This window comes from Nicotiana tomentosiformis, chromosome 1 (genome assembly GCF_000390325.3).
Source record: "Nicotiana tomentosiformis chromosome 1, ASM39032v3, whole genome shotgun sequence".
In the NCBI taxonomy this organism is placed as follows: domain Eukaryota; kingdom Viridiplantae; phylum Streptophyta; class Magnoliopsida; order Solanales; family Solanaceae; genus Nicotiana; species Nicotiana tomentosiformis.
The window spans coordinates 16883699-16894436 of NC_090812.1; the positions used below are offsets into that span (position 1 = coordinate 16883699).

The 10738-nt window shown below is 40.2% G+C and overlaps 1 pseudogene; it reads left to right on the forward strand.

Moving 5' to 3' along the window:
- Window positions 1–1949: 1949 nt before the first annotated feature.
- On the forward strand, window positions 1950–10486 carry LOC104097250 (fatty acyl-CoA reductase 3-like; annotated as a pseudogene).
- The last annotated feature ends 252 nt before the right edge of the window (window positions 10487–10738 follow it).

Sequence of the window (10738 nt, forward strand, 5' to 3'; positions counted from 1 at the left end):
GAGATATGAACAACCTTTCTTTACCAACTTTTGGTCTCTATCATTTTCTGAGGCTTCATATACCAAATTTTCTCCCACTCTTGTCGAAGCATTAACGAAGAGAATTGAAGTATGAGTGAAGGATAGCCATGAAATTAATATTTTTGATCAATGGTTGTCTTTCTTCCTTGCTCCCTATTTAAGTCTGAGGATATTTCGGATCTAAACCCCACACAAAAAAAAAAAGCTTCCCGCGTTGAGATTCTTGGCATCTTTCGCAAAGTGTCTAACTTCATATATCGTTAAGTTAAAGGTTCATTCTTGTTTCCTTGTTCTGATTTGAACTCATTTTGATTCTTAAGTTTTGCTGGTTTAAAACAAATTTTTTATTTTAATTTTTGAAGTGACAAACTATAGGTCACGGGTTCGAGCCGTGGATATAGCTACTAATCCTTGCATTAGAGTATGCTGTCTACATCACATTCTTTGGGGTGCGGCGCTTGCGGGATGCTTTGTGCACCATGTTGTCCTTTAAAATTAGCATTTCTTTTGAAATGAAAAAAAATAAAATAAAATTAGGACGCTGGTTTAAGCTTAACATGGGGTTCGTTTGTGAAGTTCTGCACTCTAATAAATTTTCACAAGGTTGATAATGTAATCTGAGCGGATTTAATAATGTAGTAGTAAGCTTTTTAGGAACTTTGCAATTATATATTAGTTAGAAAGAATAAAAGAGAGCTTTGTTGAAAGAATCCCACTTGGTTTACATAAATTTATTACGTGGGCACATGCATGCAGTACTTTTCATCTCATGAGATATTGAGATTTAATTTTTGTTGAATTTTTTATCCATTATAAGTGATGAGTTTATTTTGTTGAGATGTATGTAGATTAAAAATTTTGAACGTAGAGAGTTCTGTTTTATTGCCTTAGGTTATCTCATATTAAGTTAATGTTTTTACTATTTTGAAAATTAAGTTTTTTCTTCCCTCCATCTTCTTTTTTCACAGGCGATCGACCATATTCTTCTTTATTATTATAGTACACCCATTTTTTCATACTCAGCTTTAGAAAATATTCCTTCCTTGATTTTCTACTATTTTTCTTTCCATAAAATAGTAGATATTTTTAGCAAATTTTTGTCAAACAAAGTTCGAGTAAATTTTGTGGGTGGTCATTCAACTTTGTGTTCATTACTCTAAAGTCATTTTTCTTTTTTTGTTACATAAAAGTCATTCAACTTTGTGTTCATTACCCAAAAGTCATTTTTCTTTCTTTTGTTACACAAAAATTATTTTACTATGCTTTAGTTATCACAATAGTCACTTTGATTTATACAACTTTTACCTGAAAAGTCCATTATACCCTTGACATTATAAATGCTCCGATTTATGTAATACCTTTTATATTATATATACTGTATAATATATTTTTACCTAAATATTTTACTTATAATTAAAATAACTTAATATTATATGATTTATTATTTTTATAATATATTTGACATTTAATTTTTTCTTAACGTTAATTTTCAAGATATAGAGGTAGGATTATTAAATTTGTTAGTAATATTACTATAAATAAATCTCACGTCAACATTCTTAACCATATCTAATAAAATATTTTAAACAAAATTTATAAAATTAAATCTCACAGATTTATCAGTCAAGCTATATTCGTTAATCAAATAAAGAAAATACCCACATTTAGCACACTGACACATTAAATTAATATTTTTAAAAATAATATTAACAGATAAAAGCTTTAAAAGACTTAATATTAAGCACAAATATCTTGAATTTTTTTGAAAGTTTTACTAACTATAAAATACTATCATTTGTTAACTAAATCCGTTCTTATTATTTCAAATAAATATTAAAAATAAATATTTTTTGTCGTTTTTATGCTTCAATATATGTTCATGTTTGAATATTCTACGACAAAATTAAATGTACGAATTTATTATAAAATAATAATAAAATAATATAAAGCCATTTTAACTATAAGTAAAATATCTAGGTAAAAATATATTATATAGTATATAATATATAAGGTATTACATAATGGGAGGATTTATAAAGCCAATGGCATAGGTGAAAGTTTTATAAAATATGGTCAAAGTGATTATTGTGATAACTAGAGCATAATAAAATAATTTTTGTGTAACATAAGAAAGAAAAGTGACTTTTGGGTAATGAACATAAGGTTGAATGACTTTTACGTAATAAAAAAAAAATGACTTTAGGGTAATGAACACAAAGCTAAATGACCATCCATAAAATTTACTCACAAAGTTCCAAAAGAAGGTACTTTAGGAGATTAGCTTATATTTTATTTGGCCAAATTATTTTAGAAAAGTATTGTTTAAGTGTTAAATTATAAAATTGTAAAAGACATGTAAAATGTAAATAATCACTTTATAATTAGAGCACTATTATTTAAGGCATAATACATGGACAACCCCTTAAAGTTATTATGATTTTTCATTTAAACACCTAAACTAGAAATCTGACCTATAGAGTACCTTATGTTGTTGATAATGTGTCTATTGAAAACATCTTTTCATAATTCTAGCAAATTTATTTAAAAAGTTGCTGCCATGTGACCAGGAGGTCCGTAGAAACAGCCTCTGGTAGAAATATAAGGTAAGATTGCATACAATAGACCTTTGTGGTCCGGCACTTCTCCGAACCTCACGCATAGCGGGAGATTAGTGCACTGGACTGCCTTTTTTATTTACTAAAAGATGTCATCGCCTCCTTACGTCTCTTTTCTTCCAAAGATTGCAACAGCTCATGAATCACATTCACAGCACTAATTTCTTGATCAATAATATCTCCACCAAATTTGGAAACTTCATTTGCACCATGTGGAATTAGATATCTTTCATACTTAATTAATGCTTGAAATGTTTCATGTGTCCTTATATAATGTGCCATCTGGTAATTAATATATTTGGACAGGGCTAAAATTTGTTGCTGAATAGATAGCTTAGCTTGCAGTCTGGTTGAATAACTAAAACTCCAGGTGATATTATCTTTTGCATAAAGATTTAACCTCCATAAATTTCCTCACTTCCAATGGACATGGAATCGAGCTGCATTAATCAGTTTCTGGAGGGCAAGACCATTTTCATCACTGGCGCAACTGGCTACCTAGCAAAGAGTACTTTCTCTATCACTTTCTCTCTACTATATATAGGTTGCACTAACAGTGCTTTTGTTATATATATATATATATATATATATATATATATTAATGTAGTTCTCATTGAGAAGATCCTCCGCGTCCAGCCAAATGTGAAGAAGCTCTACTTGCTAATTAGAGCTCCAGATTCAATTTCAGCTAAAGAACGTTTTAACAATGAGGTACTACCAAACTACTATATATATATATATATATGATCGTAGTCATCACATTAGACTACAACTCTAGTCCATGAGAATTCAAGATTATCAGAGTTCAAAGCTCGATGTGATCAGTTAAAGAATATGTTTTAAGTGCAGGTCATAAAGACGGATCTGTTCAGAATTCTAAGGGAAAAGTTGGGTGCCGACCTACCCTCCCTTATAGAAGACAGAGTTTTCCCAGTTGCTGGTGATATAGCTTGTGATAATTTGAGGATAAATTCTGAGCTGAAAGATGAGATGCGCAGAGAAATCGACTTATTTGTAAACTCAGCTGCTACAACTAGTTTTGATGAAAGGTACTAATAGAAGTAACAATCTTTTACCTTAAAAAAATAAAAGAAAAAGAATAACCTACTCCATGCTTAATTGCAGATATGATACTGCAATAAGGATCAATACACTGGGTGCCTTGAATATTCTTAAGTTTTCCAAACAGTGCTCAAACGTAAATATGCTTCTCCATATTAGCACAGGTCAGCTCCATATTATTTAACCAATTTTCCTAATCATGAATTTGGGCGTATTGACTTTAGCATAAAGACTGTTACGCGGCGCCTTCCTGAGGTTCCTTGGAAGGGCGTTGTAAGGCTAAGCAACCGATGTCAGTGCGGTTGCTATGCGCCAACTGAGGCCCTCGCCGTACGCTAGACTAGATTGTCAGTGCCGTACGGGAAAGCCAATGTCGTGAGCAATTGAGCAGCGGAAAATGAGCAACTGATGATTGTATTGATGATAATGAAAGCTATTACAAGAGAGACACCAGTACAGAGAATTGTTTGAATGCTTGAATGTTTGAATGCTTTGGTCCCCCTTAATAATGCTTAAAAAAATAAACCAAAGTTACATGAGTTGACCTAAGAAAGCTGTAGAAGCACACTGAAAATGAATGAAGTAAAACTACTCTATAATTACAATGAAAAGGACTTAGTCTTCTATGGAAGCAAGTCCGATGGCAGCAACTTTGTCTTGAGCAGCAGGGTCTGCGCGCGCATTGCTGTGGGCGCGTGCGGCACTATTTGGATCTGCCAGCGGCTGGGCGCTGGTGCTTGGCATTGGGTCTGCGCGCGGGGCACTGTCTGGGTGTGCGGTGCTGATGGCAACAGGATGATTTGTGCGCGCGGCATTGTCGGTGCGCGCGACACTGATGGCATTGGCCAGCCGCTGGGCGCTGGCATTGATTATCGGTGGGGCGACAGAGGCGCATGCTCGCTTGTCACTTGGCGCTGCCGAGACCACGGGGCCGACTGTGGCGCTAGGTGTTGGGAGGCTTGCCGGGATGCCACGGGGCGCGTCCAAGGGGTCATGGGTCGATGATGGAAAGCAGCCCATGACATTCTCCCCCACCTGAGTTGGCGACGTCCTCGGAGCCTTACCTGCAGGATGATGATGGTTGGTCAGGCTCTTGATGGCTGGGAGGTCTGTTCCCCTCGGTGCTGTGAGATGTCTTTCTGAATGATCTTCCATGCATTTCTGAAGTGGCCTGAGGCGGCTGACATGGAAGACTGGATGGATTTTCCACCAGGCTGGTGTGTTCAGCTGGTATGTGGATTTCCCGATGCGCCTTTCAATGGAAAAAGGCCCGATGTAGCTTGGCAATAGGCGAGGATCTTGGGTCCTCTTTGCAAACAAGTTCTGCCTCGGGGTTTTTACCATCACTTTGTCCCCTGCTTGATGTTGGGCAAAGTGACGGTTTTGTTCGGCATGCCTCGTTGCCCTGTCTTGGCCCCTGACAAGATAGCTCCGCACTATCTTCAAAGTTTGTTCCCATTCTGTAGAGAAACTGGCAGCTCGATGAGATGATGGTATGGTTGGTGCATTCACATTATGTGGGAGTAGCGGTTGCTGTCCGGTAACAATTTCAAAAGCGCTTTTGTTTGTATGGGCGCACTTTTGTGAATTGAAACACAGCTGAGCAGCATCCAGAAGCTTCACCCAATGTGTTTGTGACCCGGTAGCAAATTGGCAGAGATATTCCTCCAGCATGTCATTGAACCGGTCTGTTTGATCATGTGTTTGCTGATGATGATGGTTTGAGTTGTAACTCAATTTGGATCCCAGGCAACTGAAGAGTTGGGTCCAAAACTTACTAGTGAAGCGTGGGTCGCAGTCACTGATGATGTTGCTGGGCATACCCCAATATTTGACAATATGGGAGAAGAAGAGTCGAGCTGTTTCTTCTGCCGACATGTTCTGTGGGGCTGCGATGAAGGTAGCATACTTGGAAAACAGGTCTACTACCACCATGATGGTTGCATGATTTCCGACCTTGGGTAATCCTGTGATGAAATTCAGGGAAATGCTTTCCCAAGGTCTCTGTGGGACAGGTAGCGGCTCCAAGAGTCCCGCTTGTGCTGGGTGATCCGACTTGGCCTTTGGGAATGCTTGGCAAGTCTTCACACAATGAGGGGCGCCATGAGCTGTTGGACCCCGATGATGTGATGCCTGTTTGATGATGTTGAGGGCAGCCGGAACTGTGGGTTCAGGTCTGTTGGTTCCCTCCTTAAACTGCATGGCCGTGATGTTTCCAGCGGCCATCTTCTTGGATATGCACGGTATGGTGTGGGGTTTGGCCCCGTTGTCTCCCATCATTAGGAGCATGTTGGCATATGGTACTGGGATGGTGTTGGTCTGCCTGAGGAATTCCAATCCCACTATCAGTTCGAAGTCATCGATGATAGCTATGCGTAGGTCGAATATTCCCTTGTATGGGCCAAGCTGGATTGGCGCTTCTTTGGCTATTCCACTCACTTGCTGAGATGGAGAGTTGATAGCCTTGACACGACCCTTGCATTTTTGCAATGCTAGACCGAGGCGTTGCACCTGAGTTGAGGCCAGGTAGTTGTGGCTAGCACCCGTGTCTATCAATGCCCGAATAGGTCTGCCGTTTACTTTCATGTCAACGAACATTAAGGTCCTCTTTTGTGATGTGGGAGGCCTCTCGTTCGCCTTTCCTTTCCCTTTCTTGTCGATTGGGAATGCTTTCTTCTTGGGGTTGCCAGTACTGGTTCCCGCCAAGGTATCATGAATGGAGCCGACAAATGCGTTGAAGGCACCTACTTGATCGGCGCCGTCTGAGTCGTCGGTATCTGTCCCGTCATCGTCAACAGTTTGTTGAGCATTGACTTGTGTATTGGGTCATTGATTGTTCCAATGTTCCCCCTGCAATGACGGCATTCTGATGGGGGCTTTCTCCCCTGATGGTTGTTGACTGATGCAGTAGTGTTACTGCTTGAGGAAGGAGTCTTGGATTTGGATGCACCTCGATCTCCTCCGTTTCTGTTGGGACCACCGTTGCTAGGTTGGCTCCCATTGTATCCCCCTCGGACAGGCGGCTGGGGCCTATCCTTCTGAGTTTCCAACTGATAATCCCCAAGGCACTCTGCAGCTTGAATGGCCTTGGGCAGGGTATCTACCCGTTGTCTTTGCAGTTCCATACGAGCATGAGGTTTCAAACCTTCTATGAATGCGAACAGTTTGTCTTTGTCCCCCATATCCCGTATGTTTAGCATGAGTGCGGAGAATTCACGCACGTAGTCCCGCACCGACCTGGTGTGGCGGAGTTCACGCAACTTTCTTCGTGCATTGTATTCCACATTTTCGGGGAAGAACTGCAGGCGTATGGCGGCCTTCAGTTCTGCCCATGTCTGGAGAGTATCTTCACCGACCCTGATGGCTTCGTATTTGACTCGCCACCAGAGTATTGCATCGCCTTGAAGATACATGGCAGCAGTTGCTACCTTTTTGGATTCTTCCAAATGTCCAACAGCATCGAAGTATTGTTCGATGTCGAAGATGAAGTTTTCCACTTCTTTAGCATCCCGGGCTCCGTTGTATGGCTTGGGCTCAGGAATTTTCAGCTTTTGTGGCATGGGGGCAATGTTCATGGCACCCCTGATGTGGTTTTCGCCTCCTTTGAGCAGGCTTTGAAGGGCAGCATTGACAACATTGAGCTGGCCTGTCAAGTTGTCTATGGTTTGCTGCATGACTGTCAGTCTGTCTGCCTCTAGTTCCCGATGGGCTAAATCCTCGGCACGCTCCTGTTGGAGGTCCTCGAATTGGCCATGAATTTTGGTTGCCTCGACGGCAGCCGTTTGCCGGTCTTCCTCAGAGTCTTGACTGATGTTTGCTATGTCATTTTCGGCCTGCCCCATTCTGCGATCCAGGTCGTCCAACCTTTGCACTAGGCTGGTTTTTAGATCAGGCAACGTATCCACGATGGGCCGTAATGCGTCAACCGTCTCTTCTAGGGTCGTGATGCGATCCCCGTGATTCACCATGGTCAGAAATGGTGATGATGATGCCAATGAGTTCCCTCGTCCGATGTCGAGCCTAGGCTCTGATACCAACTGTTACGCGGCGCCTTCCTGAGGTTCCTTGGAAGGGCGACGTAAGGCTAAGCAACCGATGTCAGTGCGGTTGCTATGCGCCAACTGAGGCCCTCGCCGTACGCTAGACTAGATTGTCAGTGCCGTACGGGAAAGCCAATGTCGTGAGCAATTGAGCAGCGGAAAATGAGCAACTGATGATTGTATTGATGATGATGAAAGCTATTACAAGATGAAATACGGTGTCGGGGGGGAGAGACACCAGTACAGAGAATTGTTTGAATGCTTGAATGTTTGAATGCTTTGGTCCCCCTTAATAATGCTTAAAAAAATAAACCAAAGTTACATGAGTTGACCCTAAGAAAGCTGTAGAAGCACACTGAAAATGAATGAAGTAAAACTACTCTATAATTACAATGAAAAGGACTTAGTTTTCTATGGAAGCAAGTCCGATGGCAGCAACTTTGTCTTGAGCAGCAGGGTCTGCGCGCGCATTGCTGTGGGCGTGCGCGGCACTATTTGGATCTGCCAGCGGCTGGGCGCTGGTGCTTGGCATTGGGTCTGCGCGCGGGGCACTGTCTGGGTGTGCGGTGCTGATGGCAACAGGATGATTTGTGCATGCGGCATTGTCGGTGCGCGCGGCACTGATGGCATTGGCCAGCCGCTGGGCGCTGGCATTGATTATCGGTGGGGCGACAGAGGCGCATGCTCGCTTGTCACTTGGCGCTGCCGAGACCACGGGGCCGACCGTGGCGCTAGGCATTGGGAGGCTTGCCGGGACGCCACGGGGCGCGTTCAAGGGGTCATGGGTCGATGATGGAAAGCAGCCCATGACAAGACTCATGATTCTTTAATCCAGCCTATGTTTGTGGGGTAAAGGAAGGATTGATACAAGAGAAGCCATTGCACTATGGTGAGACGCTTAATGGAGGATCTCACTTAGACATAGACGCAGAGCATAAGTTGGTAGAGGAGAAACTAAAGGACCTTCAAGCTAGGAATGCCACTGAAAAATAAGTAACTTTAGCTATGAGAGTTCTAGGTATTGAGAGGTAATTAAACGTTGTTTCATAAAATCAGTCTCACTTTTCTTTTGAAGATTTATCCCACCTTTCACGAGAACTATGATTGTTCAGGGCAAAGATGCATGGATGGCCAAACCCATACACCTTCACAAAAGCAATGGGAGAGATGCTTTTAGGACACTTAAAGGAGGACCTCCAACTCATAATCCTAAGGCCAACAGTTATATTAAGCACCTACAAGGAACCATTCCCAGGATGGATTGAAGGAATGAGGTATAATATATACATATATGCACACACACATCCCCATTTATGCAAAGAAGAATAAGTCTTAGCGAAGCGAATCTGATTCTTCCTTCCCACAGAACCACGGACACCTTCATTGTTGGCTATGGTAAAGGAAAACAGACTATTACGATGGGAGATAAAGAATCGATAATAGATATGGTATGTGTACATGTACTGTGTATACCTTATGTTATATTGAAATGCCCAACTGAGCTGGTCTTAATTAGCTCATCTACACTTGGGGTTCCCAAGTATTTAACTTCCTTAATGTTATCTTGCCTAGATTCCAGCTGATATGGTAGTGAACTCAATCATCGCGGCTATGGTAGCCCATAGAAACCGTTCTTCCCATACAACTGTTTACCATATTAGCTCCTCTAGGAGTAATCAACTAAATATGGGTGATATTGTACAAGTTTTCGTTGATCACTTCAAGAAGAATCCGTGGATTGATGAAAGAGGGAAGCCGGTCAAAGTGAAGAAATTTCATTTACTGGATAGCATGGCTAGCCTTCACAAATACATAGCAATCCACTACAAGTCATTATTAATGGTTAGTTTTCATAATAATATCTTCTTACAAAAAACTCTGAAACTTAGGCAAGAGAGATACGTACAAAAAAGAATATAGAGGTGTTTATATACATGAATATTGGCATGCACTTCAGCATTAATAGTCTACCACTGGTTAAGTTTATATTTTAACATGTTTCAGATATTAAAGTTGGCAAACTTGATACTTTGCCAATATTTTAAAACCTTGCATTCAAACTTAGAAAGAAAGATCAATCGTGCCATTCGACTAGCTGAACTCTACAAGCCCTACCTGTTCTTCAAAGGAGTGTGAGTATTTTTTATATTAACACACCCAAATAGTTAACAGTTTTTAAGTATTTATTAATAATCAAACTTAGTGCTTAATTGATATTCTAACACCATTACCGCTGTTGTTTTATCAGTTTCAATGATTCCAATGTTGAAATGTTGCAAATGATAACAAGAGAAAGTAATGCAGATGATACGTTTAATTTTGATCCAACAACTATTCAGTGGGAACAATACTTCAAGGAAATTCATATTCCCGGATTAGTGAAGTACATTTTCTAAGAAGGAAGAATTACGCGAATAAAGAAGGCTAGTATGCCACTCTGCTTAAAGCTGTGTTGCTGCTTAAATTCTATTTTGTAGTTTTTTAAGTAACTACGTTAGTTTCAGAAACAGTATTGATTCTAAATAAAGGAGGCTAATATGCTAGCTACTTTGCTTACCGTATAAAGCAGTGTTTGCGCTGCTTAAATTCCATTATGTAGTTTTGTAAGTGACTACGTCAGTTCAAGAATATATTGTCATTATTAAATGTAAAGAAATTGAAGGATGTTATAAAATAAAAGCAATGTATCAAATAAAGTAACAAGAATAGAAATTATATAAGGGATGAGAGAACTTTTTTCTTTCTTTCTCTTATGTGTGCAATTTTTCCATCAGAATACTAGGCTATTTATAAGCCTAAAGAGTGATCTTGCACTCCATCAGAATACAAGGCTATTTATAAGCCTAAAAAGTCTCCATAGCAACATGGGCATCCACTATCTTAAATTATTCACAATACTCCCCCTTGGATGTCCATGTAAAATAAATATGCTTTACTAAGATTTTACTTAAAAATAGTACATAGTTATATGTAATACGCATTACTTGCTGCCTCGTTAAA